Source organism: Acomys russatus, chromosome 8 (genome assembly GCF_903995435.1).
Source record: "Acomys russatus chromosome 8, mAcoRus1.1, whole genome shotgun sequence".
Lineage (NCBI taxonomy): Eukaryota > Metazoa > Chordata > Mammalia > Rodentia > Muridae > Acomys > Acomys russatus.
Window position 1 is genome coordinate 58,258,457 of NC_067144.1, and position 27,466 is coordinate 58,285,922.

General features: G+C 42.3%; 1 non-coding gene across 1 annotated transcript; it reads right to left on the reverse strand.

Moving 5' to 3' along the window:
* Window positions 1–25,255: 25,255 nt before the first annotated feature.
* Window positions 25,256–25,387, reverse strand: LOC127193476 (small nucleolar RNA SNORA17). Its single transcript, XR_007831129.1, has one exon. It is a non-coding gene; the product is annotated as a small nucleolar RNA SNORA17 (small nucleolar RNA).
* Between the last annotated feature and the right edge of the window lie 2,079 nt (window positions 25,388–27,466).

Here is a 27,466-nt window from a genome sequence, read left to right on the forward strand (position 1 = left end):
ATGCATGCTTGTGTATGCGGTGGGTATGATGTGTACAAGTGTGAGGCACGTCCATATCTGTGTCCTGGCATGAGCGTGGAGGTCGGAGGATAAGTTCAGATGTCTGTGCTTAATTTTCTTGTTTGAGAAAGGGTCACTTTGTTGTTCATTGGTGTGTAGTCCAGGCAAGTTGGCCAATGGGTTTTTGGTGGTCACCTCATCTTCAAATCCCAAATTGCAGTAGAAGTGCTGGGATTGCAGACTGCCATGTCTGGCTATACCGGGATTTGGGGCATCTGTACTTACTTACGTGGCCCGCCCTTTGCTCACACTTTGGAGGTCCACAGATCAGAGGTCTTGTCCAGATGTAGGTGCTGATGTGGGGAATTCCAGATAGGAGCAGAAATTCTGTGTTTGTAATAATGCCACATGGAGTAAGTGTTACAGATACATCTACTTCACTTAGTTGACATGGCCACCCACTTTTTTTTTTTTTTTTTTTTGAGGTGGTTACATACTGTCACCTTGGTTCATAGTTTCCAAGATCAGTGGGCCTATTGTATCTGTCTGTATCTATCTGTCTGTCTGTCTATCTATCTATCTATTCTCTTGGGTAAATACCTAGGGTGGAACTGCAAGATTGTATGGTGAACATCAGCTCATTTTGTGTCAGGGTATGTGCAAATGTGTCCATGTGAGTTATGTAAGCATCATGCCAGTAAACTGGTATGTATTTCATTTTAAAAAAAGAAATCACCAAAATGCTTTCCTCGGTGCTTATGTCATTTCATATGCTGAGACTTCTTAATATACCCTCAATTAATTGATAACCTGTTTTGGCTTAAATCTATGGTGTGCTCCCCCATAGCTTCATGGTCTAAGGTGTGTGTGTGCTCTTCCTCTGTGGGTGGTACTGTTTTAGGGACCCTACAAACTTCTGGAGGTGGAACCCAGCTGGTAGAAATGGATTCCTGGGAGTGTACTTTTAAAAAATATCAGCCTGGGCTCTAGTGAGGCTTCCTACTCTACCAGTATGTAAACACCTGCGGCCACTTAGCTTATATCAGCTGCCGAGGGCTACACCTCCTCATGCCTCCCCTACCACGGGATGAACGGAAATCTTCCTGAAATCATGAGACCAACAGACCTTTGCTGCCCTAGTTGTTTCCGTCAGGTGCTTTTGTCATAGTGATACAAAAATCACAAATACAACCATTTTTTGTTTGTTTGTTTGTTGGAAAATGAAAGGGAGGTTTCTGGTGTTGAAAAGAATATCTCTGAAGTGAAATCCTCATCGAGTAGGGTTTAAAAACAGATTAGACACGGTAGAGATCTGTGTTCAGAAAGAAGAGACGTGCAGAGAGGAAACAGAGATGAGCAAAACCCAGAGCCTCAGTGAGTTCAGGCATGAAAGCATCCATCCTAACAAACCTGTATGACTGCAGTCCTGGGGCAAGGAAACTTCTAGATTTGATGAAAAATAGCAATCATATCCAAGAAACTAAACCAACCTGAAGCTAGAGAAAAGAACCCTAACCAACACATAGTCAAATGCGTAAGAACAAGGAAAAGACTAAAACCACTAAGTAGGGTGAAAAAAGAGACACCTTTAAGGAGGAGTTGAGAACTGCTGCCGGCTTCTCACCAGAAACCTTACACACCTGAGGTACCTGGAACAAAGGCTTTCAGAGGTGGAGACAGAGATAGGCTCCTAAAACTCTGTGTTTGCACAGTCCAGCTTTGAAAATAAAGACATCTTTAGACAGAGACGCTGAAAGAAATTGTTACAGCTCTGCAAGAAACGACAGAGGAAGCTCCGTGAGTGAAAGATAACGATACCAGGTCAATCTGAATGTTCATATTCGAAGGTGTTAAGAACATGAGAATTAGTAATGCGAGGGGAAACGTACCAGAATTTCAGCTGACTTTTTTAAGTTTATTTGAGAGTATCTGGAGTCCTAGGTACAGTAAAACATTATAAGTGAATCTAATCATATAAACCATTACAAAGAAAAATCTATTTACTTATTTATTTAACCACTTTACAGCCTAATCCCTCCCCCTATTGCCCCGTCTCAGAGAAGGAGAGCCCCCCCCCCCCAAAAGCTGTCAACCCACCCTGGCAGATAAAGCCACAGCAGAACTAAGGCCATCCTCTTCCACTGAGACCAGACAAGGCAGCCCAGTTAGGAGAAAGGGATACAAAGTCAGACAAAAGAATCAGAGACAGGGGGCTGGAGAGATGGCTTAGCGGTTAAGAGCAGCACTGACTGCTCTTCCAGAGGACACGGGTTCAATTCCCAGCACCCACATGGCAGCTCACACCTGTCTGTAACTCTATGATCTGACACTCTCACACAGACATACATGCAGTCAAAACACCTATGCACATTAAGGAAAAAAAAAAAAAAAAAAAAAAAAAGAATCAGAGACAGGCCCTACTTCAGTTGTTTGGGGACCCACATGATGATCAAGCTGTACCTCTGCTACACGGGATCTAGGCCCAGCCCATTCAAGCTCTTTGGTTAGTGGTTCAGTCTCTGTGAGTCCCCATGGGCCCAGGTTAGTTGACTCTGTAGGTCTACACTTGTGGTGTCCTTCTAGTCTCCCACAGAACTCCTGAGCTCGACCTATTGTCTGGCTGTGGGTCTCTGCTTCTGTTACCATCAGCTGCTGCATGAAGCCTCTCAGAAGGCAGTTCTGCCAGGCTCCTGTCTGCAAGCATAGCAGAGTATCATTAATAGTGTCAGGGGTTGGATCTCTCCCATGGGGTGGGTCTCAAGTTGGGCCAGTCATTGGTTGGCCATTCCCTCAGTCTCCGTTCCATCCTTATCTCTACACTTCTTGTAAGCAAGACAAATTTGGGGTTGAAGGTTTTATGGGTTGGTTGCTGTCCCCGTCCCTCCACTGGAAGTCTCACCTGGCTACAGAAGGTATCAAATTCAGTCTCAGCATCCCCTGCTGCTGGGAGTCTCAGCTAGTGTCACCCTGCATAGACTCCTGGGAGCCTTCCCTATCTCAGAGATTTCTGTTCGCTCTCCTAGTCCTCTCCTCAACTCCCCATCCCCACCCTCCCCATACCTGATCTCCTGGAGATTGTAGCCTGGTTATCATGTACTGTATGGCTAATATCCACTTATAAGTGAGTACATACCATGTGTGCCTTTCTGGGTCTGGGTTATGTCACTCAGGATGATAAAAGCAAAAGTCTTTAACTGACATCAGAGATGTGTCAGAAGGTTAAGCCAAGAGAGCTGGGAGAATCCCTGAGATGTAAGTCACCATCCTCAGGAACAGCAAGGGAAGGGATCCTAGTCCTAATCCATGAGGAGCTACTTTCAGCCAACAACCTGAAAAACTTGAGAAACTCATCCAGCATCCTGCTGAAGTCCTACTTTTAGCCTTAGTAGACTAAACAAAGCATTCAAGTGACACACACTGTACTGAGTTTCTTACCTACGGTCTTTGTCAGTGTTTTCTTGCCTTGGAAGAGGCACCATGACCATAACAATGCTTATAAAAGAAATCACTTGGGGCTTGCTTACATTTTCCAAGGTTTAGTCCATTATCAGCCTGAAAGTTTTGTATATGGATCTGCAGGCAGCAGGAAGAGGACCAATGGCTCTGGCTTGGGCTTTTGAAAACCTCAAAGCCAACCCCCAGTAATACACTTCCTCCAACAAGGCCAGTGCTAATCATTTGAAGTAGTGCCCCATCCTGGTGACCAAGCATTCAAGTCTGTGGGGGGACATTCTTATTCAAACCACCACACCAATTCGTCCATTAAATAATAAATGGTTATGGCCTTAGGCCTTTAAATGTGCCTTAACTGGTTATGGCAGTTTTTATGAAATTGCTACTTGGAATATATGAAGTTTTGGAGAAGTTAGGACTTTGTTTTGAGAGATTGTTTTAGTGGTGTTCAGCCTGATTGTCTCCAAACTTGTTTTTAAACTCAGTTTGCAAATGCATGTAGTTGTTCGTTGTCCTATCCTTAAAAATGGCTTGGGGATCTCTGCTATATGCTATATGGTCAAGAAAGACTCTTTATCTGAGTTGAGTAAAAATCAAAACAACTCACATTCCTCTGAGTTCTAGAGAATGCTTGACTTAGAGTCCCCAGTAGTCGCTCTTTCTCATTGGATAACTTTTCCCAAGCCTCTCGGGGTCTCACCCTATGCATTCTCAGCTTCATTTTCAGCCAAAGACTTACAGAAAAATGTGAACCACTTTTTATGTATCGGTCTCCCTTTCTAGCACTGTGTGTTACAAATTGCAGCCACAGCACCATCTCCAAACTCAATCTTTTTCTCTTCACTGCAACTTGGCCTTTCCTCCTGCAGTCTGAAACTGCTTCTAGGCACTGTGGGCCTCATCCCATTTGCCTTCCTTTCTATTAAAGCCTCCGTGCTGTATGATGCATGTTCCAGCACTTAAAAATAGGTGTTTTGTATGCTGTGGCCAGTTTTCCTTTATGAGCTATTCTGGTACCCCTTATTTCATCCTGGCTGGAATCCTTGGTTGTTATGTCTGCAGATCTTTCATTGAGTTTCTCAGTTTATTCTTCAAAGAGTTTTCTGAGACCAATGCAGATGGCATCTTCCTCTAGCAACTGGCTTTGTGCCTTTCTCCTAACAGGAATACTTTCATCTGTTTACCAGCTAGGCAGATGCGAGTGGATTTCCAGTTTATTGTTTTTGATAAAAATCTCTTATATTCATTAAACAGTTTAAGCAATAAAAATTGATTGAGAATATCTGGGCTGGTGGTAATCTCCTCCCATTTTGAGGTAAGGAACAATGCTATAGAAATCAGTGAGAAACCACATTGCCTTCCCTCCCTCCCTGACAATATAAGGAGGAAGAAAGCAATTCCCCCTAAAAGGGCTGGCCTTCAGCTCTCCATAATCCAAGGGGCGGACACAGAGGGATTTGAATGACTATCTGTACATACCGTCCTTTCAAAACTAGTAATTTGAGCTGGGAAGATAGCTCCCTGGCTAAAGACCTTGCCACTCAAATGTGTCTGAATTCTTGGAACCCACATAGAAGCCAGGCTTGGTAACACATGTATGTAATCATTCTGTAGCAAGATGGGAGGCAGACGCAGGAGAATTCCTGGAAGTTATGAGTCAGCTCCTCTGCTGTGAGCAGGGAGAGTGAACAAGAGACCTTGCCTCAGGCAGGGTGGATAGCATATATCAAAGTTGTCCTTCAACCTCCACACTGTGGCACACATGTGTACTACACAAAGATAATAAACCCCTCCAACTAGTGACTCCGTGAACCGGGCAAAACTGTATTATAAACAAAGATTATCTCATCATTAGGCTTGATCTAAAATAGGCATTACTGTGAATTTCAGTTTCGAATAGCTATGGATCATTTGATGTACAAGGAACGAAAACCTAAATTAACAAAAACGGTATCTGACTCATGTAAGGGTTTGTGTCTCCGGACAAGATCAGCAGAGCCAACTTCTCAGTGTCATTGTAGTCAAGAGCATGTGTCCCACTTTCCTCTCTTTCCTCTCCAGTTAGACACCTCCTGGAAAGAAAATAGAAATGAAGGCTGTGGGAAAGGCCTGAGGGAGGCCACATCTTTCTCTTCCTCCTGGAAGCAAGATAGTTCCTAAGAGATCACCGCAGATTTTTATTTATCTATAATCCTTATTGGTAACAAGTTTGAGAAAAATAGGGGTATTTGGTGGTTGTTACTTTTTCCTGGCTTCTGTTACAAAAAGCAAGAGAAAGGGATATGGAAATATTCCAACAATGCCCACCGGAGATGACATGACTTTCTTTCCTGCAGATTTGTTGTATATGTGTGACAGTAGGACATCATCTCCAGTTCCTCCTACTAGCATGATGACAGTTCTTTCATGTTCTTGCTTTCATACTCCCCTCATCTTCACAAACATACTATTGTTTGTAGTATTTTTTTTCTAATAGGGTCTCTCTTTTAAAGTAAAGAAACCAATATACTCAACATGTCCATCCATAAATGGACATCTATCCTGTCTGGTTTTATGTCATTTGACACAAGACAGTCTTCTGAGAAGAACCTTGATTGCGAAACTGCCTCCATAACATCAGGCTGTTAGCAAGCCTGTAGAGCATTTTGTTGATTAGGCATTGATGGGTGGCTCCACCCCTAGGCAGGTGGTCTTGAGTTCTATAGGAAAGCAGGCTGAGCAAGCCCTGAGGAGCAGCCCAGTAAGCAGCATCCCTCCATGGTCTCTGCATCAGCTCCTGCATCTGGGTTCTTGACCCATTTGAGTTCCTGCCCTGACTTCCTTTGAGGATGAACAGTGATGTAGAACTGTAAGTCAAATAAACTCTTTCTTAGCAAGCTTGCTTTTTGTCATGGTGTTTCATCACAGCAATAGTAACTCTAAGTAAGACACCCTCCTCACTTGTCTTTAAATACTATCTTATTTTCCCCTATAGGAAGACTGACACCTGCAGCCCCAGACTTTGAGCCTTCTGGTTCCATGTCTATAAAAGCCACCAAAACCCAAAATGCATTTTTTCCTTTTCATCCCCTCTCTAGTCCTTGTAATCTTACCATTCACTATAATGGTTTGAATGTGTTGTTTTATCCTAACGAGATATTAATGGATACATTAGAATTGCGATTCTGTGGGCTAGTTTGATGTCTTGTGTGCTGTCACATCTTGAGAAATACCTCCTCAAGGCTATTCACCGGTGCGAAGGAGATGAGGGATTGAACATCAAGTGTCCACCATCAGTGTAAAGGTAGGTGGGGCCAGCTGAATGAAAAAAGCATAACAGATGTTTGCTAAAGAAGCACTGAATTATACTTTATTGTGTGACGTGTTAGAGTGACACACATTGCAACAGTCAGGTTCTGAACTCATGATCTGATTCCTGAATCAATTACAAGGACTACTACTTATTTGTGTAGGCTCAGAAATGGGGTAAAATTTGATCTGTTGACATAGCAGAAGAGTTTTCCCAGAGAAAGGTGGTAGTTGTTGCCAGGGGAAGTGAGCTGATGTGAACAGAGGTTGTGGGCTGGGGAGATGACTGAGTGTGTGCTGTACATGCATGAGAACCTGAGTTCAGACCCCAGACCTGATATAACAAGCTGGGTACAAAGGCTCACACGTGTTATCACAGGGCCGAGATGGGCAGAGATAGGCACTGGTCAGCTGGCTTACGTGAATCAATGAGCTTCAGGTGCATATTCAGAGAGCCCCTAGCTCAAAAAATAAAGGTGGAGATCAGTCAAAGAAAGAGGCCCTATGTTCAACCTCTTTCATAATATGCACATGCAAACATGTACAACCTCACACACTGTGCATGCACCCACACAATACATACACCAGGCGTGGTCTCATCCTCTCTCTCTCTCTCTTTCTCTCTCTCCTTTCTCCTCTCTCACCTCAACATGAAAAAAAAAAAAAAAAAAAAAAAAAAAAAACCAAACCTAAAACCTAAGTGGCAAAATTCATTATCTACGCCAGCACTCTTCACATTGCTCAATTTAAAGCAAACTGTCTGTAAGAACTATGTTTCTCATTTGCATTTACTTTAGCACTTAGTTAATGCCTTAAAATTTGCTCTTGTACCATTGGGATTTTCACCGCATTTAATATAAAACACCAAATAACAGTGACTCAGCCAGATAGGATTTTAGGGTTTTTTTTTTTTTTTTTTTTTTTTTTTTTCCTGCATTGTCTGGGTGTGGGAGGCCTGATCCATAAAGTCCTTAGACAGGAATGGTACCTATAGTTTTCTCTCTGCCATGTCTAAGATGTGAGGCTCATTTTGTGAGCCGTGCAAATAACAATGAGTAAGAGGCAGAGGCGGGGAATAGCATGTAAAAAATATATAGCAGCTATCTTTTTAGGCGACAACTCAGAAGCTGCCAAGTTTGGCTTACCCTAATGCTACACTGAGAAGAACAGCTTTCTTCCAGGTGTCCGTGTGCCCAGGAAAACCACGGCCCTTAGAAGAGAAGAAACACGTAGGCTTCTTCAGTGCTTACTAAACTTTTTGACGGGACGTGGGAGTGAATGCATGACACGTTACTCATTCAAATTGGCTGATAAGATCTCCAATCTTAAACCCAGGGCCAGCTTAACAAATGTGTTTGAGGTTAAAGTATACATTTAAACGTCTTTTCTTTTCATAATAAGTGAAAAAATGTTAACTATTTGTTTTAGGATTTTTTTTTTTTTAATTTCCACTCAAATTGAACTGTGGTGGGCTTATTTCAGTTTTGTCAATCCACTTTCTAAATGCCTAATCCTTTTCAAGTGTGGTTCATTTAGAATCCCTAATGCCAAAGAACCTATCACTCTTAAAATTATGGCTTTTATTAATCTTAGGCAAGCATGCCCCTTCAGAAGTTTGGGTTACAAACGTTTGCATTAGAGGGATGTGCTGACATTATGGGTAAGCTGTGTGCTGATCCGTCATCCAGATGTTTAAGAACACACCAGGAACTTTGCTAGTCTATTGATAATGCCTGTGTGGGCATTTCTGCATGAAGACTGGAAGATAACTACCAAGATATTGCCCCCGCCCCCCACTTGCAGACCAAATCCAGTCATTAATAATATACACAGTTCTCACTGTAAAAATCAAAGGATGAAAGTGCAAGTTTGGGGTCTGAAGTTAGAAGAAGTTTTGTAACACTTTACCAGAGGCTTACTTTGATAGCCCATGATACACACACAAACACACACACACCATCTGGGTGTGGAATTCTCAAGCCAGAAATTGAAATCCAGACATATTTTAGATTCCATTCTTGATGTGCACTTTGAGGTAGATATAAAATTGAAGGTTTCATTGTGATGAAAAGATTGTAGCTTAGAGACCACAGTATTGGGGGCAAGTGGAAAGAATACAACAATGTCTGATTTCAGTGTGTCTTTCTCCCTCCCTCCCCCATTCCTCATTGTGTAAGTCCACATGTACCGTGGTGTGCATGTGGCAGGGAGAAGAAAATGTTCAGGAGTTGGTTCTCTTCTTCCACTTTGGGATCTAAATGTTTAATCCAGGTCATCACATTTGTATGTCAGATAAGCATGTGAGCTTATGTTTAGAATGAGAACAGAGTTTAATAGGATAGCTCATGATTGCTCAAGTTTAAATAATCAATACTTACACACTCAGGCTGAGTCCTAGACTTTTAAGAGCATGTCATTTACTATGAGGCTCACTTATTTTATTTACCAAATTAGACTTAATTAAAAGTTTTTCAAGAGAAATAGTTGACCTAGAAAACTCAAGAAAAAGCAGTGACAAGCTTCAGTGGTTAGCTGAGAGCCCTTGAATTCCTGGGTTCAGTCCCCAGTTCCCAATTAAACTGAGTATGGTGGTGTTGGTCTATAACCTAGCACTTGGGAAATAGAGATGATAGGATCAAGAGTTCAGGGCCATCCTTATGGGTAGTTCAAAGTCAACCTGCATATACTGAAGCAGGAATACTGAACAGTATCCTTACCTCTGGGAGATTAACAGGTGGGTTGATGTATACACATACCTGGAGACAGCTATGGGTCCACTTTTAGTTGCTTTGCAATTTGAAATTTATCTTAAGTACGTTTATGTCCAAATATTTCTTGATTTTCATCATTGTTTAAGAATAATGAAATATATGCTATGATTATCACATTCTATCATAGCATGTGATAGCTGCTTTGGGTTTGTAGTATATGATCACTAGGTGTGAAGGAGACAACGGAAACCAGTGGATATTATGAATCAGATGGACCTAACAGATATCTACAGAACATTCCATTCAAACACCAAAGAATACACCTTCTCAGCTGACCATATAATTGGTCACCAGATACAAGAAAATTGAAATAACACTTTGTATTTTATTAAACCACCATGGGTTAAAACTGGACTTCAACAACAGAAGCAACAAGAAGCCTACAAACTCATGGAAACTGAACAACTTTCTATTCAATGAAGACTGACTCATGGAGGAAATAAAGAAATTAAAGACTTTCTCTAGAATTCAAATGAAGGCACAACATACCCAAACTTAGGGGACACAATGAAAGCAGTGCTAAGAGGAAAGTTCATATACTAAATGCCTTCATAAAGAAACTGGAGAGATCCCATACTAACAATTTAAAATCATACCTTAAAGCTCTAGAACAAAAAGAAGTAAACTCACTCAAGAGAAGTAGACAGCAGGAAACAATCAAACTGAGGGCTAAAGTCAATACATTAGAAACAAAGAGAACAAAACTAAGAGCTTGTTCTTTGAGACAATCTACAAGATAGACAAATGCTTAGCTAAACTAACCAACAGGCAGAAAGCCAGCATCCAAATAAGCAAAATCTGAAATGAAAAGGGTGAATGTAACAAAGGAAATGCAAAGAATCATTAGGTCTTACTCCAAAAACCTATACTCCATAAAATTCAGAAATCAAAACGAAACAGATGATTTTTGTGATAGATGCCACTTACCAACTTGAAATCAAGATCAGGTAAACATTTGTAAATTAAAAAATTTGTTTATTTATTTATTATAATTTATTCACATTACATCCCAATTATTATGCCCTCGCTCTTATCCTCCTGTTCTCACCCTCCCTCCCCTTCCACACCATTCCCCTCTCAAAGACCTCTGATAGGGGGGCCTCTTCCTCCATCTTCTAGCCACAGTCTATCAGTATAGCCCACATCCCCTTCCTCTGTATGCCTGCAAGTCAAGTCATGGGCACCAGAGTGCATGTCAGAGGTTGAGCTGCAGTTCCCCCACCCTGCCCCCTTGGAGAATTAGCTGTCCATCAGCTAAATCTGAGTAGGGAGTCTAGTTTCTCTGTATATATTGTCCTTGGTTGGTGCATCAGTGTGTGCAAGCCCCCTTGTGTCCAGATCCACAGGCTTTCATGGTCTTCATGTGGAGCTCCTGACTTCCTCTGTGTCCTTCCATTCCTCCAACCTTTCCATACCACTCTTAGCACTCTTCCCTGAGTACAGCACCAAGCCCAGTATCTGTCCTGATTCCCCACTAGGTGGAGTCTCTTAGAGCACATCTATGCTGAGCTAATATCTACTTATAAGTGAACGTATACCATGAGTATCTTTCTCGGTCTGGGTTACCTTACTCAGGATGATCGTTTCTAGTCTCAGCCATTTGTCTACAAATTTCTGGAATTCCTTGTTTTTAATAACTGAGTAGTATTCCATTGTGTAAATTTACCACAGTTTTTTTTTAAATCCATTCTTTGGTTGAGGGACATCTAATTGGTTTCCAGTTTCTAGCTATTACCAATAAAGCTGCTATTAACATAGTTGAGCAAATGTCCTTGTAGTATGGTGGCGTGTCTTTCGGGTATATGCCCAGGTGTGGTATAGCTGGGTCTATTCCCAACTTTTTGAGAAAGTTCCAGACTGTTTTCCAAAGTGGTTCTACAAGTTTGCAATCCCACCAGTAATGGAGGAGTGTACCCTTTTCTCCACATTCTCACCAACATGTGCTGCCACTTGAGTTTTTTTTATCTTGGCCATTCTGATCGGTATAAGATGGAATCTCAGAGTCATTTTGGTTTGCATTTCCCTGATGACTAAGGAAGATGAGCATTTCTTTCAGTGTTTCTTGGCTATTCCAGATTCCTCTATTGATTATTCTCTGTTTAGCATGATACCCCATTTTTCAGTTGGAGTATTTGGCTTGGTGGTGTTTAATTTCTTGAGTTCATTATATATTTTGGATATTAGATCTTTGTTGGATGTAGTGTTGCAATATCTATCAAAATACCTACATAATTATTTACAGACCTTGAAAGATCAATTCTCAACTTCATATGGAAAAACAAAAAACCCGGTATAGCTAAAACAATCTTGCACAATAAAAGAAACGATCTTCTGGAGTAATCTCCATCCCTGATCTCAAGCTATGCTATACTATATACTATACTATACTATACTCAATAATAAAAATGGCATGGTACTGTCATAGAAATAGGCTGGTTGAACAATGGAATCGAATTGAAGACCCAGAAATAAAGCCACAAACCTATAGACACTTGGTTTTTTGACAAAGAAGCCAAATCCATACAATGGAAAAAAGATAGCATCTTCAACAAATGGTGCTGGTTGAACTGGATGTCTACATGTAGAGAAATGCAAATAAATCCATAGTTATCACCCTGCACAAAACTCAAGTCCAAGTGGATTAAAGACAGCAATATAAAACCAGACACACTAAATCTGTTAGAAGAAAATGTGAGGAAGAGCCTTGAGCCCATTGGCACAGGAGACAACTTCCTGAACAGAACACCAATAGCTCAGGCTCTAAGATCAACAATTAATAAATCGAACCTTAGCTGGGCGTGGTGGTGCATGCCTTTAATCCCAGCACAGGGGAGGCAGAGGCATGCATATTGCTGTGAGTTCGAGGCCAACCTGGTCTATAAAGTGAGTCCAGGACAGTCAAGGCTACACAAAGAAACCCTGTCTCAAGAAAACACAAAAAGCATAAATTGAACCTTATGACACTGAAAAGCTTTTTAAAGCTAAATGACACGCTCAATGGGTCAAAATGTTAGCCTACAGACTGGGAAAAAAGTCTATACCCACCCTTCATCAGACATAGGGCTACTAGCCAAAATATATCAAGAATTCATGTAATTAAAAACCACCAAACCAAATAACCCAAGTAAGCAATGGACCACATGGCTAAACAGAAAATTCTTTACAGAGGAAACTCTAATGGGTGAGAAGCACTTAAAGAAATGCTCAGCGTCCTTAGTCACCAGGGAAATGCAAATCAAAACAACTCTGAGATTCCATTTTACACCCATCAGAATGGCTAAGATCAAAACCTCAAGTGACAACACGTGCTGGCAAGTATGTGGAGCAAGGGGTATACTCCTCTATTTCTACTGGGATTGCAAACTTGTACAACTACTTAGGAAATAAATCTCACGGTTTCTTAGAAACTAGACCACTCCTGGGCATTTATCAGAAAGATGCTCCACCATACCACAAGGATACATGATCAAATATGTTCATAGCAACTTTATTCAGAATAGCCAGGAATTGGAAACAACCTAGATGTCCCTGAACCAAAGAATGGATAAACTGTGGTATATTTACTCAATGGAATACTACTCAGCGATTAAAAACAATGACATGCAATTTGCAGGCAAATGTATGAAACTAGAAAAGATCATCCTGAGTGAAGTAATCCAGAGCCAGAAATATACATTTGGTACATATTTACTTATAAGTGGGCATTAGACATAATATACAGGATAACCATGCTACAACCCACAGACCCATAGAATTCAAGAAGGTTCCAAGGGAGGATGCTTGAATCTCATGCAGAAGAGGAAATAAATACTTACTTGAAGTATATGGAGGGAGGAAACTGTGTGGGAGAGAGGATGTGGAGGGTAAGGAGGTCAAGGATAAGGTGCGGGGCGAGTGGGGTTGAATGGGGTGGAATTGGGAAGGAAGGATATGATGGAAGAAGGAAGAGATGGTTTGAGCATCTCTAGGACAAGAAAGGTCACTGGGAGTCTATGGGGGTGACCCTAGCTGAGAGCCCTAACAGCAGGTGACATGGACCCTAAACTTGCTAGCTCCTGTAGCCACTGGACTACAGGGACTACTGAGTGGGACTTCCAGTAGAGGAAAGGTTGACATCAATCCCCCCATAAAGTCTTTGACCTAAAATTTGTTTTACCTACAAGAAGTGTAAGGATAAAGCTGGAGTAGAGATTAAGGAAATAACAAACCAATGACTGGCCCAACTTGAGACCAAGCCATGGGAGAGAGAGCCAACCCTTGACCCCGTTAATGATACTCTGCTATGCTTGCAGACAGGAACCTAACACAAGTGCCTTCTGAGAGGCTTCATCCAGCAGCTGTTGGAAACAGATGCAGAGACCCACAACCAAACAATGGGTCATGATCTGGGAATTTTATGGAAGAGTAAGAGGAAGGATTGAGGGAGCCAGAGGTGTCAAGGATACCACAAGATCTACAGAGTCAACTAACCTGGGCCCATGGGAGCTCATAGAGACTGAACCACCAACCAAAGAGCTTGCCTGGGCTGGACCTAGACTCCATACACATATGTAGCAGATGTGCAGCATGGTCATCATGTAGGTCCCCCAACAACTGGAGTTAAGACTGTCTCTGACTCTGTTGCCTGCCTTGACACTGCCTGGTGGAAGTGGACTCACTTAGTCCTGTTGTGAATTGAGGTGCCAGAGTGGGTTGGTATCTCTTAGGGGTCTCTCCTTTTCTGAAAAGGAGAGGATAGAATGGGGGGAGGGGCACTGTGAGGGCAGGACTTGGAGGAGAAGGGGAGGGGCGCTGTGAGGGCAGGACTTGGAGGAGAGGCAGGAGGAGGCTGGGATCAGGTTGTAAAGTGATTAAATAACATTTAAACAAGAAGAAAGAAAAGGGGGGAAAAGCTAGATCCTGAAAATGTCATTCATGCTCTGTGAATCAGACACTGTATTGAGGGTAGCAATTTTTAAAAGGCAGGATTACATAGGATCTTTTCTGGAAGAGCTGTCATTTGTGATTCGAACTACATAGCCTACAGGGACATCAGTTCTCAATGACATAGCCACCATTGGTAGGATAACCATGTAAGGCACAATTTTGGTGTCCAGAAGGAAAAGTAGTGGCGTTTCCACTAGGACAGTTTGCTGGCTTGATTAAATTATATTATTTAAGTTTTGCTATGTGTTGAGCCCTCCCAAAATAAGGTGCAAGTGACAATGATTTTTTTTTTTTTTTTTACTTAATAAAACTTTAGATAGGCTTCTCTGAGCTCCCACCCCCACTTTTGCCCAAACTTCAAAGCAGGGCTATAAAAAGTATAGATTCTCCAGGCAAATGATTTTGTTCACCCCCAACCCCACTTCAGCACTGTATACTTAAATAAACATAGCATGCTTTCTAGCAGGTCAACACTACCCCTATAGAGGAACGACCCTATAGGAGGCTACAGTTGTGATTGAAGTTTGAATTACTGTGCTTAAGATATTTATAAAACAAAGTTACATCTAACTTGTAAGCCCTACTTGCCAAGGACAGATACAGAGAGGGACAGAGACACAAACACAAAATGATTTTCAAAAAATATATATATATATTTTTAAACATCAAGAGGACTGCATAATTGACAGTAGCCTTGACTGGCTAGGCCACTAAGCACCTGGGGTGCTGAAAGAGATCCAAGCCGAAAGCTGCTGCAGTGTGCCTCAGACCTTGAGATGGCAACAAACGTGAGTTGTGAGCCACGCCACACTCAGCTCTGCTTATCTGCTCTGTGTTCCAGATGAGCCAGGCTGGTAAGCAGCTGGTGGGCTGAGAGGCATCCGAGCCCAAAGCTGCTGGGGTGCTCCACAGGCCTTCTCGAGATGACGGGGCTCTGCCTATCTGCTCTGTGTCCCAGATGTGCTAGGCCTGTAAGCAGCTGGTGGTCAGAGAGAGATTTGAGCCCAAAGCTGCTCAAGGAATGGTAGCTAATGTGGAGTGTGGCCTGCACAGGTCTGCTCAGTCTGTCTGCTTCTGTGTCCTGGCTGCCTCAGGCCAGTAGGCTTTAGGTGGGAGGAGAGAGGTCCCAGCTGGAAGCTGCTCGCAGGATGGCAGCTAATGCAGTTTGTAGCTGGTGCCTGGACTCAGTTCTGCCTGTGTGCTCTGTGTCACAGATGGGCTGATAAGCAGCTGAGGGGCTGAGAGAGATCACAGTCCAAAGCTACTTAGGTGCTCTACAGGCCTTTCTGAGATGGCAGGGCTCTGCCTATCTGCTCTGTGACCCAGAAGGACTAGGTTGGTAAGCTTTTGGCAAGCAGCTGGCAGGCGGAGAGTGATCTGAACAGAAGGAGCTTACAGGATGACACCTAATGTGGATTGTGGCCGGTGGCCGGACTCAGCTCTGCCTGTCCACTCTTTGTCTCAGATCCAGTAAGTGGCAGAGGAGTGGAGAGAGCCCAAAACTGCATGGGTGTCTCACAATCATTCTCAAGATGGCAGCTAATGGAGTTGTCCCCCAGGCTTTTCTGTGAGTTCTCTGGGTGGCCAGAGGTTGGACCCACCCATGCTCCACACAATGTGGATCCTTCTCACCTAGGAATCAGCAGCACTGGTGTTTTGTAGACCTCAGTTTAGTCTTTAGGTTGCTGTGCAGTCCTGGTTGTCCTGCAGATCAGAAGTGGTGTGTGATTGGCGCTGCCATCTTGAATCCTCTAGCAGTCCTCTCAGTGTTAAAAAAAAAAACCTAAATCATTTTGTATGATGTGTCTCTGTCCCTCTCTGTCTCTCTCTCTCTCTCCTTTTCTGTCTGTCTCTGTATTCATATGTATGTCATATATGAGTATGTATATATGTGAGTTGTATGAAGTGGTGTGTGTGTGTGTGTGTGTGTGTGTGTGTGTGTGCGTGTGTGTGTGTGCGTGTATGATAACATGCACATAGAAATCAGAGAATACAGTGCTGGGCCTCATACTCCACCTTGTTTGAGACAGGATCTCTTTCTTTGCCATTTCGTAGGTCAGGATACAGCTCTTGGGCTTCCTCCTATCTCATTTTCCTCCTTACTGCAGGAGTCCTGGAATCACAGACTTTATGTGGGTGTGGGGATTCCAACTCAGATCCTCGAGACTGTAAGCACTTTACCTGCTTACCCATCTTTCAATCCCCCAGGGCTAGCCTTTAGATTCATGTCTGACTCATGTAACTGCAGAACTTTGTAGTTTGATTAAGTTCTAATTCTGTGGGAACAGCTATAGGAAATTGGTTTAACTGAGCAGCTCTAGGCTCTTGGGTATGTTTGCATCCAGTAGCTGGCCAGGAAGGAAGCTGTGTTTCTCTGTTTTGGCTAATTGTTTCATTGATTGTTTCTCATGGTGTCCAGGGCAGTGCAGTCTACCACAAGCATAACACAGGTAATTAAAGCACTGTCATATTTTCAGTGTGGGGAGCCACAGTATCAGAAGGAAGAAGTCAGTGTGACCAGTAGGGCCAGTGTTAACTACCATGGTAACCCAGGCTTCTTCACATGGTAACCCGGGCTTCTTCACATGGTAACCCGGGCTTCTTCACATGGTAACCTAGGCTTCTTCACATGGTAACCCAGGCTTCTTCACATGGTAACCCGGGCTTCTTCACATGGTAACCCGGGCTTCTTCACGTGGTAACCCGGGCTTCTTCACATGGTAACCCGGGCTTCTTCACATGGTAACCCGGGCTTCTTCACATGGTAACCCGGGCTTCTTCACGTGGTAACCTAGGCTTCTTCACATGGTAACCCAGGCTTCTTCACATGGTAACCCGGGCTTCTTCACATGGTAACCCGGGCTTCTTCACATGGTAACCCGGGCTTCTTCACATGGTAACCCAGGCTTCTTCACATGGTAACCCGGGCTTCTTCACGTGGTAACCTAGGCTTCTTCACATGGTAACTCAGGCTTCTTCACATGGTAACCTGGGCTTCTTCACGTGGTAACCTAGGCTTTTTCACATGGTAGCCCAAAAAGTTTCCAAGAAGCTCAGACATTCTGAAGCTTCAGTTGTCACTGGATGCAGTTGTCACTTTGCCCATACATCTGATGGAGGTGTTCTGTGCCTGCTATTCCAAACACTGTGGGGACAGCAACGTAACGATGGCAGTTGTTTTCAAACTATGCAAATACTGTACATCTAGCTGTGCGGCCTTTACGCTTGATTTCCCAGACCAGGTTTTGAAGCATCATTTAATTGTTTGTTAATAAAAGTTTCCTTGGGTGTGGGGAGATGGTTCAGTTGAATGCTTTTACTGAGCAAGCATGTGGACCCAAATTTTGATCCTCCCAGCCCACAGAAAAAGCAGGCACACCTATAATTCCACCCATGAAGAAGAGGAAACAGGAAGATCTCTGGAGCTTTTTGGCCACCCAGTCTAGCTAAAATCAATGACTTCTAGTGCTAGTGAGAGACTCTGTCTCAAAAAGAATGTATAGTGCATTGAAGCAGACAGGAAGCATCAATCTCTGGCCTACACGTATATGCACAACCACATGTACACATGCACTCCACCTGTATATACTTGAACCTATACATATAATACATAGAAGCTCTCTCTTTTGCACTTCAGCCTAAATTTTATGTGACATAATTCAATCTTAAACACTTAACTGAATATTCTTTCTCTGTTGTGTTTTTTCTGTTTCTCATTTTTGTTCATAAACGGAGTCCTCCTTTACAGTGTCTAGTGTAGTCCACTGCAAGAATACAACAATTAAAGAAGTTTCATATTTTGGGGTAAAGCCACATTACAAAAAAAATAAGAAGTCAGTAGAACTACAGTTAATAATATGTTTTATTTCATCAATATACTATATATGGTAAAGGAAGCATGAGTCCTTGTCTTCTAATCCCAATACCACACAAAACAAAGACAATAATCCATTGCATCAATGCATTATCTCAACCAATCAGCACAGTAATTATTTATGAGTGACCTTACATTTTTATCCTACGTTTTAAAATCTGTTTTGCACCTTATACTAGCACCTTTTTGCAGTTTTGAATATATGTTTCGAGTCTTGAGTAGCCACATGTGGCTATTCTATGTAGGGCATCATTTTGTCCAGAATGAGTTATTGTTCAGAGGTGGACACTGACTCATCAGTAAAGTGGACAGCATTACCCAAAGAGATGCAGAGCAGGGACCTGTCGTGAATTGTTATATTGGGCACTGTGAGGAACACTTTATGTAACATCTTTGATTGTTTTTCCCTCACGGATAAACGTCTGAATGAAGGTCACTTATGTGAGAGATGGTTCCAGAAGCCAATTATGGATGCATTATTGACCCAGTTATTTCTATGCATGACTGGTGTGTAATTTCAATGGGTTTCCTCAGGGAACTCCATAGAATAGGTTTCAGAACTCTTACTCAAAAAAAAAAAAAAAAAAAAAAAAAGAAGATAAAACATCTTTCAAATGAATTGGAAGTCAGAAAAACCAAGCAGCGTGGCAGGCATTTGAAGTTTCGCATGGAAACGAAGTGGCTGCCACAGGACGGAAACAGAATCAATGGTGGGGTTTGCACATGGCAAAACACTGCTGATTGCATTATATAACTTTTGGCCAGGCTGCTGTAGCAATATACCGAATCCGGGTGGCTTACACAACAGAAACCTACTTTGTATCTGGCTTTAGAGGCTGGAAGTACAGTTTCAAGGCTCTGGCAGACGAGGCATCCTGTGAAGATCTGATCCCTCGTTCACAAGGTGATGTTTTCTCTCCGTGTTCTGACTTGGTAGATGACAACCATCTCGGTCTCTTAGTCCCTTAAGGGGCACTAATCCCATGTAGGAGTTATACACTCATGACCTCATCGTTCTTAATTGATTTGGGGTTTGGATTCATCGTACAAGTTTGGGGCAGCACAAACATTCAGTTAATATCAATAAAACTAGCAAAATAGATATTGTTATTGCCAGTTTTAGAAAGAAAATAGAAATCAGAAAACCTCCATGACATAGCCATAATGAGATAACTCCTGTGATGAAGTGTTGCTCTCGAAAAACATGACCAGAAGCCATCAAGGGCATAAGTTAGGGAGTTTTATCCCTGCGAAGATTTTTTTTTAATTTCATAATACTTTTTATTTAAAAAAAATTAGACAAATTTATAAAGTAGTTGTGGATTGAAGCCTCTTTTGTCAATTTCTTTAAAATATTTTTTTGTGTGTGTGTTGGTCTGGAACCCAGGGCCTTGTGTATGGTCAGCAGGTGCTTTTGCTACTGCCCCGCTTCCCAGTGCTGGTCTTTTCAACAGGCAGCGCATAAACTTAGCCACAAAATCGCAGAATAATATGATGCATTACTTTGACCAAAAAAAAAAAAAAAAAAAAAATCACATTTGCCACTGTGCTTAATATATTCTCATTTGGGGAGGAACACCTTATAAATGTCGGATGCTTGCTTAGTCCCATCATTCACTGCTGCATTTGCAGCGCACAGCTCATTTTTTGAGTCAACTCTTAGGACAGCTGATCCCTGCAAATGGAAGGGACCGGGCGCATCATGGACTGGACAGCTCCCCTGATCTGAAATAGCCATAAGCGGCTTTAATGTTAGATATTGCGTTTGAAGGATTGTCCTTGTGGAAGACTGGCTGCAGTTGTTTGCTACCGAGCACAAATTATAAAAATGATGATGGCTTCAGGGAGATGTATGTTTCTGAATGATTGCTTCACCAACTCATAAAATGTCTGCTTTTTTAAAAAAGGATGGGTGAAATATGAGAACCTTAAGAGATTAACTCATTTGGACTGCATTAAAAAATGTCTTTATGCATCCTGGTACAGAGCCATAAGAGGATGTAACATGCCAGGCATGCTGACAAGAAGCCATCAGCATAGGGGGCTGGGGGGAAGGCAAGCTGAAGATGAAAGAGAAAACTGAGGATGAGTGAGAAGCTAAATCCAACCTAGGAAAACATGCAAAGAAGTTCAGCCCACACCACTAATTGCCCTGCCCTCTGCTGAGGGTGGGGCTCTGGCGATAGTAGGTGATGACTCAGTATCATCAAGTTAAGGCACCTTTTGTTTTTCTCTATGTGATTATTTGACTTTTTAAATACACAAACACGGGCTTGTGGTGTAGCCCAGTTGGTAGACTGTTTGCAGGGCACGTGTGAGGTCTTGGGTTCAGTCCTGAGCACTGTATAAACTGGGCATAGTTAGTGGTGCAAGCTTGCAATACTAGCGCTGGGAGAAGTGGGAGCAGGCAGATCAGAAGGTCAAGGTTATTCTGGGCTGGGTAGGGAGTTCCAGTCTGGGATATAGGAGATAATGCATAGCTTCTATAGCTATCGCAATTGACAAAAGCCTGCACGAACAGTCTTGCTTTTGGGTTTTGTCTTACTGCCTCTGTGATGACTTCCAAGTCTAACAACACGCAAGGAGTGTGTACGGCCTGGGTGTTCAGGGAAGAACTGGGAGTCCTTGTAGTTCAGACGATTTCAACAGGTCCACTTTGCACTTCAGAATATATCTCAACATTTCAGGACTTCCTTAGAAATGGAAATGTGCTCTTAACTGTGATTTTATGCTTGTCAGACTCATTTTATGCAGTGAAGCTCATGGTGCCTGTGGTATTATTTCTATGCAACTGAAACATTTTTTAGAAAGCCACAACTGTGGAAAGTTACCTGGAAGAGAAGGAATGCTTGAGGAAAAGGGGAGAACTAAGTTTTTAATATTGCTTATATTATGTGTTAAATGTAAACGTCAAATGCAGGTCTCTTTTGGGCTTATACTAGAAGTCCTTTGTGACCTGTTTTATTAAGAGTTTTCTCTATCCCTCACCTTGGGAAATAAAATTAGTAGTCAGAAGTGAGAGAAATAGAATTGAAAGTGCTTTTTTCATTTTTCCTTATACTCCTATATTTATTTTACTCTTAATATCTATTTATTTATTGTATATTGTGTGTACATGTCGAGGTCAGAGTACAATTTACTGATGTGGGTTCTCCTTCTACTGTGTGAGTTTTGGGGCTTGAACTCAGGTCATCAGGCTTGGCAGCAAACACCTCTATTCTCTTATCCATCTTGCTGGCCCTCATTTGAATAAAAAAAATAAGCCTGTGTTATGAACAATTATGGAACTCCACCTAATTTCAAAGAAAATGCACCAATTAATGGGATAAAGTGTCTCCATATTTTAACCAGCTGATTTCTCATTTCTGTTTCCAGTGGACTCAGGGACACAATTTAGTTCAAGCTGAGCCCATCAGTTCTGTCTTGGTGGATTTTACCTAAGAAAGATAATGACCCAGTCAGATGACGAAGGTCTTTGCAATTTAACACATAAAATACCAGTCAGCATAATAAAGTATTAAAGGCAACAACAGCGATTTTGAGGGGGCGGGTCTGCGTAGTGTTTGGCAAACAGTTAAAGAAACGATACTGCATTCCTAACTGATGAGAAAGACAAAACAAACTTGTTCTTCATTTTCTGTTTAAGCCTGACTATGCTTCCGGCCTTTGTTTATGTAGAAGAATCTGGAATGATTTATGTAGTTTAAACAGAAGTGATTTTTGATTACTGCAAATAAATGAGAGGTTTTAGGAGAAAGTAAAAATTTCCTAAAAAAAACCCAACATTTCAACCTACTATATTTTCTGCCTCAGTTATTTTCCTTTTACCCTATGAAAGTGATATATGCACTATGTAATATTTTCTGTCATCTATCTATCTATCTACCTATCTGTCATTTTTTCACAAAGTACCTTTGAATTTTTGTCTATTGGTTCTCAGTCTATTGGTGATGCCAACTAATCCCCACTTTTAAATGTTATTTTATGATGTAGTCTATTGTCTTACACCTGTAAGTATATGCTAGTATATACATATATATTTATATATTTGTGTATCCTTACAGTTTATATTTACAATATACAACTATTTCTGAGTTCTAAATTTATGAGACTCATTCATTGCTCCTTAGCATGTTTATTACTGAATTTTTGTTTTTTTCCCCTTATGCTTCACATCTTTAATCTCACACCTTTCATCCTCCTTGACATCTACTTAGTGATTATTTTGATCTTCTGGCTGCTTCACACACACACACACACACACACACACAATCCTTTGAGTGTATTTTACTTTATTATATATCTTAGTTTACTTCTAATCTGTCATCAACTCTCATTGGCTCTACTTCCAAAATACTCCCCGAACAAGAGCAAACTAGCCTTTACCCTCAAGGTCTGGCTTCTTGCTGCAGACTTGATTAACTCCAGTCTATACTTGACAGAGTTCCCTGGAGGAATTTTTCAAAACCTTTTAGTGGCTTTCCATTTTATTCCTCAGAGCAAGAGCTCGAGCCTTGAAAAGGACCCTGACTTGTTTCCCAGTTCTTTTTTGTGCTTTACCTACTGTAGTCAGAGAGCTGAGCTGCATTGGCCTTTGTTGCTACTGAGGGATGTCAGGTGGGCTCTGACCTTACTATTATTTTCTTTTTATGGCTGTTTAGGTCTCTCCATAGGACATTATTCCCATTAGGATTGACATGGCTTGGTCCTTTGGCTCTTCTTTGCCTTCCATAAAACCCACATGGTGGAAGGACAGAACCAATATGAACATAATAGCCCAGGCACTATGTAATGTGAACTACATATACCACTGAAGACATTCTACATATAGCACTGAAGACACTCTTAATTTTCTTACTTAAAAAAACCTTTTTATTGGTTTTTTTTTGAATTTCACAGCATGTACCCCAATCTCCCTCTTCTCCCCCTCCCCTTGTATCCACCTTCCTCCCTTACAACCTCCCTGCCTCCCCAAGAAAAACTATATCTTGTGTCACAGTGGGTCCCAAAGTATACCCTTCTGTCTACACTTCTGTGCTTGTGAATGACCATTGCAATGACTCACTGGTCTGGTATGAGGCCTCTGACTCCTGCTACATTGTCAATACTGGAACCCCACAGGGAATCCTCTTGGATGTTCTTTTGCTCTGTGTCATGAACATCCTTGAGTTTTGGATCTGTAGAACCAGCCCCTTCATGCACTTCAGCAGTTCATAGATGAAGAAGATTTGGGGTGGGCCAATTCAAAGCCCTGGACTGGCCCTGAAAGCCATCTTAGATGGTCAGCCCTGGGGGCTAGCTTACCAGTAACTGCTATTAGCAGGGCCATCTCTGCCCTGCTGCCTGGGTGAAGGTCAGGGCCTGCTTTCCTGAGTGCTGCAGCTGGTGAGAGACAGGAACAGCTCTCCCACTGCTCTGATGATCTCGGGCCCAACTCTCTTCTCTGCCATTGATGGCAAGCGGTAAGAGTGGGGGAACATCTCTCCCTAGCCCATGTCACCACAGGGTGGACAAGTTACAGGACCAGCTCTCCCATGTAGGCTCAATTTTCTTTTTTCTTTCTTTTTTTTTTCTTCAATTTTCTTAACAAATATATTTTATTACAAACTTATTTACCGAGAGTACCTCACTTATAACCCGACTAACCAAAACAATAGGAAAAGAGGATTAAAGAATACAATAATGAAACCATAAGGATATCAGTTCTGAGGAACGATACTCCTGGGGTAGTCAGCAGGATTTCTTCTGCTGGAACCTGGAGCAACCAGAACCCGGGACCTAAGCTGGAGCCTGGGGCCCAGAGCCCCGAGCCCCAAAGCCTTCCCCCGAGCAGTTCTCTCTAGGAGCATCTCAAAGCGGAGTGATGAACAGCCAAAACTATGCCAAGTCTCCAAAGTCCCTGCCTCTTGTTTTTGCTCACATTTATATCTCCTCTCAGCATTTGTTCAAGGATGTTTTTCAGCTGCTTAGTAACCAGTCTTCCCCCACAGGGTGGTTCGACTTCCAAGGGGATAAACATCACCTGCTCTCTCACAAGTCTTTTTTCTCATCCCTCACTTGTGATCTAAACAAAAAACAAGTTTATCTTTACTCCCATGCTCATGCCCTTGGGGTTGGCTCACTCACTCCCCCGCCACAAGGGTCAGTTTTACTGTGTTTTCCTGGTGAGTTTCAAGGCCTGTCCTCCTGGAGCTGGTGAGAGGCAGGGACACTAGGTCTCCTGCTCTCATGACCTCAGAACGGTAGTGAGGGATGACAGGGGAGGAATTGGGAGGAGGATTGAGAGAGCTAAGCCTCCCACACTTGTATCCTGTGGGGCTAGGGACTGGCTCAACTCTCCTGCTCTCAGGGCCATCTCTCCCATAATGCCTAGTTGAGGTGTGGGGCCAGTTGTGACAGCCATCAGACATCAACATGTCCCCAGACTAAGAATGTCCACCTGGCTTTTGGTGGTAGTTGATGCCTGCTGATGCAGGACCACAGAACCAGATATGGGCCCCAGTGGCAGCACAGGCCAGGATCCCATCATTGTCCCAGGTGGTATCAGCAGTTACTAGCATCAGACTGTTCCTCACTAACCTGGACTCTCAGGTTTTGCTTCTTTTTACTGTCTCCACATTCTTCTGTCATCTCAGGAGCGGTTTTAGGACTGCTATGGCCAGCTTGTACATTATGATGACTAGGCAGGGGTCACCTTGGGCATGATTTGCCCCCTAGGCCTGACGGTTGTCTCAGCTCCCTCTTGCTCCTTTTAGGTCACCTGTCTTGGGCTTACTCCACCCCCCACAAGGCCCTCAGTCCTCAGCGTGGGTCTTTTAGTTTCCAGCTTGCCCCAGCCCTGCTTCTTTCTGCAGTGATGGAGTGGTGGTTGTCTCAGGCTAGCCCCCTGTCCAAGCCCCCTGCGCCAGACTGCTGGTGGTCTCAGGATCGCTTTTTTTCAGGGACTGTTAAACTGCTAATCATTCAGAGGTTTATCGGTCAGAACACTGAACAGAGACAAAGCCTCTCTCCTCTCAGCCTCCCACTGCTGCACACATGACACAGCAGCCACATGTGCAATGCTTCTAGTGGCAGAGATACTTTCTTTTCTTAAAGGAAAGAAAAAATTTAGTAGTTCTTTATATATTTTGGATATTAGACCTTTGTCAGATGTAGAGTTGGTGAAGATCTTTTCCCAGTCTGTAGGCTGTCTGTTCTGTTGACAGTATCTTGTGCCTTCTCAGCCTCATGAGGTCCCATTTGTTACACAGATCTAGGGAAGGGGAGTAGGGGGAAAGTGGAAGAGAGAGAAGAATGGGAGGATACAAGGGATGGACTAACAATTGAGATGTAATGTGAGAAAATTAATAAAATATTAAAAAAATAAACAGTATAATTAAAAAAATTAGTAGGGGAAGGCATTTGGGCCTAGCACTTTATATATGCGACACATCCACTCTACCATGCGGCTATATCCTTTATTTATAACTTAAATTTAAACAATTTATAAAATATATTTTATCTAATCCAAATATAAAACATACTATCTTTTAGTATTGTATTGTAATTAGACTTGTGGGATTAACAGGCTGTTTTACAAATATGGTCATTGTACTTAAAAATCTGGCCTATATTTCACACTAGAGTACCTCTCAGTTCAAATTAGCTCCATTTTAGTGTTCAGTTTTTATGAGGAAAATGACCTTGTGTTAGAGTTCTATCACAACAACACACCTGGAAAAACAAGACAAGAAGGGTTTATTTTACATCAGTCAGTTCAAGGTTCCCCAAATCTTTGCTTTAGGCCAGAGGTCGGAATATGTAGTATAATCTTCTTACCTTATGGTGAACAGGAAGCAGACAGGAACAGGAAGGGGCCAGGATCAAGATATACAGCCTCAAACACAAGCCCAGTGACCTGCTTTTTCCAGGTAGTTCCCCCCAACACTGCACAATTCTGTTGTCTCCTAATAGTTGACTCAAAATTTTAATCCACCACTGATAACACAAAAATGTTCGTGATCTTATCATGTTTGGGCACTCCCTTATTGTCACAGCTAGAGGTGTGTCTTACTAATCTCATCGGTGTCTCTCAGTCCTACCAAATCGACAACATCATACCAGCTCCCATAGTGGACAGTGTAGGATTAAACCTTGAGGCAATGAGCACCATGTCTTGATGCATTACCAGATCTGTGTTAGGCTGGGATTTATACATGATTACTGACATCAGAGTCTCAGAGTTCTCTACTGGGGTCAAAGTCTCAGAGTCTCTACTGATGTCAGAATCTCAGCCTACTTCAATCTGCCTGTTACATCTGATAACAATTCAATAATCTTTTAATAGTTTTAGATTTTAAAAGTAAATTATCCAGAATTAGTTTTTATTGTTTGTAACTCAGTACTCTATTGACATGGAAATTTATACTGGAATTTTTATGAGGGGATGTAGATCCTGAAAGAAAGGAGGGCATCTGGGGAGCTCATCTGGACCTGCTTATCCAGAGATTACTGATAGCTGGGATGGCTTAGCAGACATTCACTTTATTCTCTCATTGATTTGAGGCTTGACCGTGTGATTTGCTGGCTTTAGCTAATGAGGAATGAGAGAGGCCAGAACTGTACATTTGCAGTGATCATCTTCCTCCTGCACTTCATTCACTGCCATGAAAAAAAAAAGTTACACCCTCCCCAGTACACAGTGCGTATGGTGGGTTAAGAAGGGTGGAAGGCAATGAAACAGTTTTACGATGCATTTGAGGCCAAGCTAGATTGATAAACTTCTCACAACCTAAAGTTATACAAGCAAGAGTAAGGAATTCTTTGTGATCTTCTAGGTCTTGTTGTACAGCATTATCTGTGCACTATCTGACTATTGTTTGGATGGGGTTTGTCATCCCCTCCCCCGACTGCCCCACAAGCTCATTGTGACAGCATGGAACTGTGGCGAGTCATTGAGAGGTAAGGCCTGGTGAAGGTGCTGCTGTTGAAAGAGACTGAGCTAGTTCTTGTTGGGATCCTTATTAGTTCCCAATAGGCTTTGTTCCAAAGGGTTGTTGCAGTAGAAGAAGCTGGTGCTTCACACGTTGACTTCCTGCCTTTCCACGTGATTGAGTTCTTATGTGGTTCTACTATGTTGCCACCTGCTACATGATGCAGTGATCAGGACCAGACC